The following is an 8,730-nucleotide window of genomic DNA, read 5'->3' as shown; positions in this document are numbered from 1 at the left end:
TCTGGAGCTCCAACCCCGCGTTCGGCAGATGTCCTTCTCCGCCTTTGGTCTGAACGACCGGGTTGATGATGATAAGCTTGCATCACTGATGGTGGTGTCACAACAGGAGAACCTAGACAGTGAAAAGAAAACCAAAGTGCACCGAGGACCCCCCACCCCCACCCCAAGACAAGAGATGATGGAGACCCAGGGACTGGAGACCATCTCCCAACCCCCCACTGCTTCCTGTGCCACCCCATTTTCTTTGGCTTTCTTCCCTCTTCCCTCCTTGCCTATGTCCCCTCTCTGCTGCCTGTACCTGGCACACAGCGTCCAGGCAGTTTGGCAGGAGCTAAGACAGAGCCTGGACATGGGGTCTTGATGCCCAGCCTGGCATGCAGCTCGCGGTGCTTGGGTGACGAACCTGAACCCCGCTGCTGTGGGGACCAGCTGGCCCACTCCTCCAGGCCACTGGCGGCTGCTGTGGCTGAGCTGCATGTGGTGATGGCTTTCCCGGGCTGGCTGGGGCCCCAGTCCTGGTAGGTCTGTTTCTCCAGATCCTGGAGCCACTGCAGATAGGATTCCCAAGCCATCTGCTCCTTGATGGCCTCATTCGTGACCTCCCAGTCCGTGACCTGCTTTTTGTTTTCCAGCATCTGCTGTTCAATCCACGACTTTGATGTTTTATGGCATTCTTCCTCAGGGACTGCTTCAAAAGTCCTGGTTTGAATGATGGCAGGCCCAGCCCCATGCCAGTGGTGGGTGGCCCTGTCAGGTGGCCACTGAATTGCAGTGGATATTCGGATGACAGCTGATATGGGTGAGTCTGCGCTTATTTGTGTGGATCTTGTGGAACGCTGATGGGCTCTGCCTGCCCTGGTACACCTCCACGGGAGGGTTGGGCATCTCCCTGCATTGTGATGCAGTTGCCATGGCAGTTGTCTCCCTGCTTCGGGTTGACGTCGATGGCAAAGTCCTTGGTTACATAATTGGAGTAATCGTCAGCATTCTTCACTGGAGAGCCATACGAGCTCATCCACCTCCAGGTCTCCATCTACCTGGCCAGCTACAGCCCAGAAGAGATGGGCACCAGCCTCCTGCATCCTCTTGATGATTACTCCCTTTTCGTCTTGCAGGCAGGGCCTTTTCCAGCCAACGCTCCTGATGCTGGCCAGCGGCAGCGTCCGAGGTCTAGAACAACAGGGTGCTGGACCTGTTGCAGCCTATGTGACCTCCATATGCCCTGGCCCCAGGCGGCTGCACCCCACGTCCACATCCCCACTGCGGTGTGGTGTCGGGTGTGGCAACTTCTTTAGAGAGGAGGGGAGACTGGCTCTCCTCTTTGTACCAGGGTCTACCTGCCTCCCAGCCTCTTTTCTTCTCCATCCATCCCCAGCCCTGTCCCTTGAACACGGTGATAATGTGCAGATGCCCCGTTTTGGTGCTGGCTAAGGTTCTGGCTCCTACTTCCCATCTGATTTTTCCGGGTCCTAGACTATTCAAGTAACTCCTCCCCGCCCCCGACTAGCCAGCGTGGCTCCATGGGACCACCAGCCCAGCCCCCTAACAGAGGCAACCAGACAGATGCCAACCAGGGCAGCTAGGCATGGGTTGGAGGACTCTGTCCTCCTGTCCAGTGTGTCACTGGTGTCTCAAATGAAGATGGAGAAGGGCTGATTTTCACGGTGTGTGCCCCAAATCTTGGGGGGGTGGATTTTCAGGATCCTGACAAACAAAGGGCCAAATCTAAGGTGACAGAATATCCGGCCCCCAGGCTACAAAACCATGCTCAGGAAAGGGGGAGGCTTGGCAAGCAAAGCAACATGTGAGGAAATCAGTAGCTCTGTGTGGGCTAATCATCTGTGGCTTTCAAAGAAGCTGTTTCAGTTTGCTGAAGCTGCCAGAATTCAATATACCAGAAATGGGCTGGTTTTTAACAATGGGGATTTACTGTTTACAAATTTAAAGCTCTAAGGCCATGAAATGTCTTAATTAAGGCATCAACAGGAAGATAACTTCTCTGAAGACAGGTGGCTGGTATCTGGGGTTCCTCTGTCAGATAGCAAGGCACATGGCTGACATCTGCTTGTTGTTTGCTCCTGAGTTTTGTTGTTTCCAACTCCTGGTTCTAGTGGCTCCTCTCTGAGCTTCTGTGGGTCCTCTCAGCCTCTCTGGGGCTTTTCTCTCTCTGCTCTCTCCAGACTTCTCTGGGTGTTTCTCTCTGAGCTCTCTGGGTTTTTTCTGTCTTTTACCCTCACAAAGAACTCCAGTAAAGGATTAAGACCCACCTTGAATTGGGTAGGTCGCATCTCAGTTTTAACAACCTAATCAAGAGATCCCACCCACAATAGGTCTGTACCCACAGGAATGGATTACAAGAACATGGCCTTTTCTGGGGTACATGACAGCTTCAAACCAGCACAGAAGCTAATGGCTGTCGGGTTGCATTAATGAAGATCTAGTGTTTAGAAGGAAGGAGGTGAGAGCCATGTTTTTTGCCTGTCAAATCATCCACACAGTGTAGGGTTAGGTTTTGCAAGTTATACTCTGTGGGAGACATAGACAAATTGGAACAGTAGTTCTCAACTCTGGCTGCATGTTAGAATTACCTGGAAGCTTTCAAAACTCTTGATGTCCAGGCCAAACCCCAGACCAACCAAGGAGAATCTTTGGGCAAGGAATGCAGGCATCCATAATTTTTAAACATTGTCTTTTTTTTTTTTTTTTTTTTTTTAATAATTTTAGGCCTGTAGAAAGAGTTGCGAAAGTCCCAACTTCCCTTCGTGTTAATAACTTCTTACGTAATCACAGTCTAATGCTCAACTCTAAGAAATTAATGTTGGAACAATGCTATTAACTGGATAACAGATGTTATTTGACTTTCACCACTTTTCCCACTGAAGTCCTTTCTTCGGTTCTGGAATCCTAATCCAGGATCCCACATTGCATTTAGTTTTCATTTCCCCTTAGTCTCTCTCGATCTGAGATGGTTCCTCGGTCTTTCCTGATCTTGATACTTTTGAAGATTAGTGGTCAGTCATTTTGTAGAGTGTCCCTGAATTTGGGGTTCTTCTTTCATGATGAGATGGAGGTTATGCACTTTTGGCGAGAAAACCACAGGCGTGAGCTGTGTGTGTCTAAGTGCATCATAGGAGAAGGCCCGTGATGTTGGTATTTCTTATTACTGGTAATATCTGCCTTGATCGTTTGCTAAAAGTGGGCTCTGCTGGCTTTCTCCACTGTCAAGTTACCATTTTTCCCTTTGTACTTAAAATCTTAGAGGAGAGACTTAGAAACCATGCAAATATCCTGTTTCTTCCCAAACTTTGTCAGGCATTGGAATTTTTCAGAGCTCCCTGGGTGATCCCAGTGTGCAACCAAGGATGAAAAGCCTTGAACCAGAGCTGATGGGATGGCGAGAAGTGGTGGCCTCAAACTGGCTGAAGGCTGGGAGAAGATACGACACAGCAGGTAACATGTCAAGTTGGGAAATATCTGAAGGGTAGTCAAGTGTGAATGTTTGCTTGTATGAAAGCTTGACAAGTAAAATCCAGGGGAACTAATGTTTTAAAGCTGCGAACGGTTTCCTGCATCCCAGGAGGGGCAGGCTTGCGTTCACAGTTCATCTTTTGGGTGACTGTTCTTCTTGATGAGGGAACAGTAAGTGGTCCCTTAAATTATACACACGTCAGAGCAACACCCATCCATGGTTCTTGGGAAAAACTGTGAAACTGCCTCTACCCCCGGTCTGGAGTGATGTTTAAGGGGAGTGACTGTTGTGTTTTGAAATGTAAATTGCTGCTCCTGATTACCTCCAGCTCTGAGGGGAGTGTTTCCTGTCTCTGAAATCCCTGTGTTGGGCCCCCAGGGACACCCCTGAGAATGGTCCCATGGGGATCATGGAGTGTGTCTTGCCTATGGGTTGTTTTGAGAGTTTGGGGTAACCCTTACAGTGTTTGGCATGTGGGGGGCTCACGTCGGTGGTAGGACTTGTTACCTGGCAGGGAAACTACTTTTCAGCTTTGGGCCCCAGCTGAAAACACCTACATACTGCTCTTTGAGCAGAAACATCAGCACCGTGACACAAAGCTGGGGGACAAGAGAGCTGGGCGGGGCTGGTCTGGAGGATCAAAGCTATTTTCTGATCCGATGAAGCTTCCTAGAGCTCCAACTTCCTGTTGGATGTCTACTTTGTGCAAGATCCATCTGTGTATTGGGGCCCAGTAGTTAGCAGGAGGCCCAGAGCCGCTGAATAACCTTCCAATAACCCACAGCTGGTTAGAGGCAGAGCTGACACTAGAATTCAAACCTCATCCTGATTCAGTATTGAGGAACTGTTCTTTATCAACATGGGTGGGGTTGCCTTTCCTCTGAAAGGAGTGCAAATTTCACCATAACTGTCATGGAAAATAGCCAGTCCTTTGGCAGAAAATGAATCCCTGAGTGGTGGGCTAGGGAAGGCCTTTGGCGGAAGGGAAAATGAGAGTCTTTTCTCTCTCTCCAGGCCTCAGAGTTGCTGAATCAGCAGCTCCCCCAGGAACTGGTCCTGTTGGGAGGACTGAGGCTGGGAGTTGAGCAGGAAGGACACTGGAAGGGATTCTGTGGGCAGGACGGCAGCCCCTTACAAGATTTAGCTGGGAACCTCTGGATCAGGGATCAACAAACTACAGCCTGTGGGCCAAATCCACCCCACAGCCCATTTTTGTACAGCCTGCAGAGTTAAGATTGGTTTTTGCATTCTTGAAGGGTTCTTAAAAACCAACCCATCAACCAACAAACAAGAATATGTGATCGAGATCATATGTGGCCTGCAAAATCAAAACTATTATCGATTTGGTATTTTGTATGACGGCAGCTTTAGCAAACCGGAATACCAGTCCTCTTCTTAGATACAACTCTGTATTCCGAAACATTTTATCCATGTATAGAAGTAGAAAGAAGAGTATGTTGAAGCCCCCAAGTACTCATCTCCGGTTGCAATAACTAACAACCCCTGGTCAATCTTCTTTCCACTAGATCCCACTCATGTCTACCTTCCCATATTATTTTGAAGCAAATTTCAGGCATCATATTGCTGCATCTGTAAATAATTCAGTATGTATCAGAGTCCTTGTAGAATCAGTTAATCATTTGTCAGAGCAGGACATCTTCTGTCCCTTCCTTCCCTGTGGCCCCCAGGCCCAGGCAGATTGTGGCAGACATCTGAGGAGAGCTGCACCCTCGAATTTGCAGCCAATGACCTCCCTACTCCGGGTGTGGAGTGGTCCTTGGCTGGGTTCAGCGATTGGGAGCCTCATGCAGGTTTGTTGGGGTGGAGGTTCTTGAGGGCTAATGAGCTCAGGGAAAGGTGGTCCCCATCGGCTAAGCCACCTTGAGGCTTGGGGGCAAAGTCTGAGTTACTCGGCCTGCGGGGTCTCCTTTGTGCACATGTCACCCCAAAAGGGCTTGTGAAAATGTCAAGGCAGGCTGGGGATGTTATTGGGTTCTAAGCAAATCATCATCATAATGCCACCTTTTTCAATTTTTTTTCTTACTTTTTACAATGGAAAATTTCAAACTTCACAAAAGTAGAGAGAATATATACCCGGTTTCAATAGCAATCAATATTCTACTGTTGATTTCATTATTCTTCCAACTCCATTTTTTTTTTTCCTGGTATTATTTTAAAACCGATCCCAGACAACATATCATCTCACCCATAAATAATTTGGTTTATTTTTCCAATAAGGCTTTTAAAAATGGTAGTATAACCACAAAATAATTTATCCCTCCATCACTATGAACAATAATTCTTTAGTGCCACCTAATACGCAGTCTGTGTGCCATTTCCCCATTTGTCTCAAAGACGTCTTTTTACAGTTGATTTCTTCCAGTGAGGCCCCAGCTGGGTCAGCTCAGTGTGCCTGGTTGCAATGCCTGCTAAGTTTTCCTCTAAATATTTTATTTTTATGTGGTTACACATATTATAGGAAATAATATATCAAGAATACTGCTTTCCAGTGACTCAGCCATAAAAAGGAATGCAGTTCGGATACATACCTCAAATGACAGAAACGAGAATATTATGTTAAGCGAGAGAAGCCAGACACAAAAGGAATAATATCATGATTCCACTTACGTGAAATAGCTAGAATTAGCAAATTCACAGAGACAGAAAGTAGATTAGAGGTGACCAGGAGTCTGGGAAGAAGGTGACGAGGAAGTCTTAGGGAATACAGCGTTTCTGTTCGAGATGATGAAAGAGTTTTGGTAATAGACGGTGGTGGTGGTAGCACAACATCGTGAAAGTAATTAACAGCTCTGAAATATATATCTGAATGTGGTTAAAAGGGGAAATGTTAGGCTGTCTACATGGTAATAGAATAAAAATAAACAGTTAAAAAATCCATGGAACAAACTGCACTACATGAACAGTGAACTCTAAGTTAAACCATGGACTATAGTTAATAGTACAATTATAAAAATGTGCTGTCATCAATTGTAACAAATGTACCACACCTATGCAATGTGTTAATAATAGGGTGCTATATGGGAATCCTGTATTTTATGCATGATTTTTCTGTCAACCTACAATTTCTCTAAAAAAAAACAAAACATGTCACCTCCATATGGATTAAGAAATTTTGGAGCTAGGGAAAGTCTCATAGGCCCATTACAACTGTACATTTTCTTATGATGTTTAAATGAATTTTAATCTTGCTAGAGGCACAAGGAAAAAAAAAAAAAACTTTAAAAATGTCTGTTGGAGCTCCAGGCCCAGGGCCATCCCCAGGTGCCTTGAAGAATGCACATAGCAGTTTGCTTGACCTAAGACAATTAATGTTTGACCTATTCTTCTTGTAAAATCAGGCCTCTGTGCTAAATGTAATCTATAACTACTTCCCCCCTGAGACTACTGTTCTTTGTCCTAACCCTTATAAACCACTCCCTGGTACCTCCTGCTTTTGTGGAGCATCTTCACGTTGAGCTCTGAACCTGCCGCCATTCAGAGCAGCTCCCGAATCCATTCAGAGAAGCTTCTGAATTCAGGGCAACGTGATACCGACTTCCCACCCTGTAGGTAAGCCCCATAATAAAAGCTTATGTCTTAGAATGTGTCCGGTGCTTTCTTAAGTCCTTTGGCTACAAAAGCCCTCTTGGGCTGTGACATTAATTAATTTCTTCTCTAATCTTTATTATTTCCTTCTTTTTACTTGCCTTGGGTTCGTTTTCCTCTTCTTTCTCCTGTGTCTTAAGGTGGAAGTTTGGGTTACTGATTTGAAATCTTTCTTTTTTAATGTAGCCACTGATAGCTATAAATTTCCTTCTGTGTGCTGATTTTGCTGCCTTCTACAAGTTTTGGTTTGTTGAGTCTTCCTTTTCCTTCTCTCAAAGGATTTTCTAAGCACTTCCCTTGTGATTTCTTCTGTAACCCATAGGTGATTCCCCTTATCTTTTTTTTCTTTATTAGAGAAATTGACCCCTATCTTTTTTATGTCTGTACCCTTCATAGTGACATCCCCTTTTGTTCTTTATCGGTCTAGTAGTCTAGCTAGGACTTTTACCAATTCCTTAATCTTTCAAAAACCAAATTTTGATTTTATTAATTTGCCTGATCATTTGTTTTCTTTTTTTCTTTTTTTTTTTTCTTTTTCTGTTACCTTTTATATTCCTTCTTTTTTTTTTTTAAAGACATATTTATTCAGCGTCATGATCAGACTATTACATTTAGCAATCAACAGCATGGGTACAAAAAAAATCTACATTAAAACCCTTTGTGGAATGCTTCACACTTTCCGAGGACAGAGACTAAAATAACCTGTTACACAATTAGTCACAAATACAGTCCTGATGTTTTCTTGCCCATATACACGAGTATTGTCTAAAACATGTCTTCTTCGTAGCAGCTAGGCCCTGTCACCACTGTGACTGACTGAGTTCACGAATCTGTTATAACCTATAGCTTCCTGGTCACTTCTCTGGCTCTCTTCTCCTGCTGAGCTTTGTTTCCTGGCAAGGATTAAAACCCCCTGCCACTGCTGTAGCTACTACTGCTGCTGGAACCACCATGGCCACCTTGGTTGTGTGGTTTGGCAAAGTATTGGCCTCTACCACCATAAGAGCCAGAGCTTTTGCCTCCAAAGTTTCTTCCCTTCATGGGTCCAAAATTTAAAGACTGATTGTTGTAATTGCCAAAACCACTGTAGCTTCCGCCACCTCCAAAACTGCTTGCATCATTACCAAATCCATTACAGCCATCCCCACTGCTACCATATCCTCCACCACCTCGGCTGCCACCAAAGCCACCACGACCACTGAAGTCTCCTCCACGACCAAATTGTCATTCCCACCAAAACCACCTCCGCAACCTCCACCGAAGTTGCCAGAACCACTTCTACCGCTTTGGCTGGATGAAACATTGGCCATGTCTTGCTTAGACAGGGCTTTTCTTACTTCACGGTTGTGACCATTCGCAGTAGGGTCTCTCTGAACGATAATCTTATCCACAGTCATGGTAGGCAAAGGTTACAAAAGCAAAGCCTCTCTTCCTGCCACTGCCTCGGTCAGTTGTGATTTCAATCACTTCAATTTTCCCCTACTGCTCAAAATGATCTTGTAGTTGTTGCTTTCAGGGTCATTTTTAATGCCACCAACAAAGATGTTTTTCACAGTTAAGTGGGCACCTGGTCTTGGAGAGTCTTCTCTTGAGGCAGCTGTCTTTGGTTCTACAACTCTTCTGTCCACGTTATGTGGCCCTGCGTTCGTGGCTGT

General features: G+C 45.6%; 2 pseudogenes; both read right to left on the bottom strand.

Moving 5' to 3' along the window:
- Positions 1 to 272: 272 nt before the first annotated feature.
- Positions 273 to 1,137, bottom strand: LOC119517166 (annotated as a pseudogene).
- A 6,841-nt stretch (positions 1,138 to 7,978) lies between these two features.
- Positions 7,979 to 8,472, bottom strand: LOC119517165 (annotated as a pseudogene).
- Positions 8,473 to 8,730: the final 258 nt, after the last annotated feature.

Source organism: Choloepus didactylus, chromosome 21 (genome assembly GCF_015220235.1).
Source record: "Choloepus didactylus isolate mChoDid1 chromosome 21, mChoDid1.pri, whole genome shotgun sequence".
NCBI classification, from domain to species: Eukaryota; Metazoa; Chordata; class Mammalia; order Pilosa; family Megalonychidae; genus Choloepus; species Choloepus didactylus.
This window is presented reverse-complemented; position numbering and strand designations above follow the sequence as displayed.